The sequence below is a fragment of the Oncorhynchus keta genome, unplaced genomic scaffold (genome assembly GCF_023373465.1).
Source record: "Oncorhynchus keta strain PuntledgeMale-10-30-2019 unplaced genomic scaffold, Oket_V2 Un_contig_23758_pilon_pilon, whole genome shotgun sequence".
Taxonomy (NCBI): domain Eukaryota; kingdom Metazoa; phylum Chordata; class Actinopteri; order Salmoniformes; family Salmonidae; genus Oncorhynchus; species Oncorhynchus keta.
The window spans coordinates 2,501-3,127 of record NW_026283559.1 but is presented as its reverse complement, the minus strand read 5'-3'; positions in this window follow the sequence as shown (position 1 = coordinate 3,127).

Here is a 627-nt window from a genome sequence, read left to right as displayed (position 1 = left end):
ATTTGGTTTTACTCGCGTTTAAGAGCAGTTGGAGGCCACGGAAGTGCTGTATGGCATTGAAGCTCGTTTGGAGGTTGGATAGCACAGTGTCCAATGACGGGCGAAAGTATATAGAATGGTGTCGTCTGCGTAGAGGTGGATCAGAATCGCCCGCAGCAAGAGCAACATCATTGATATATACAGAAAAAGAGTCGGCCAGGTGAACCCTGTGGCACCCCATAGAGACTGCCAGAGGACCGGACAGCATGCCCTCTGATTTGACACACTGAACTCTGTCTGCAAAGTAATTGGTGAACCAGGCAAGGCAGTCATCCGAAAAACCCGAGGCTGTTGAGTCTGCCGATAAGAATTTGGTGATTGACAGAGTCGAAAGCCTTGGCGAGGTCGATGAAGACGGCTGCACAGTATTGTCTTTTATCGATGGCGGTGATGATATCGTTTAGTACCTTGAGTGTGGCTGAGGTGCACCCGTGACCGGCTCGGAAACCAGATTGCACAGCGGAGAAGGTACGGTGGGATTCGAGATGGTCAGTGACCTGTTTGTTGACTTGGCTTTCGAAGACCTTAGATAGGCAGGGCAGGATGGATATAGGTCTATAGCAGTTTGGGTCCAGGGTGTATCCAGTC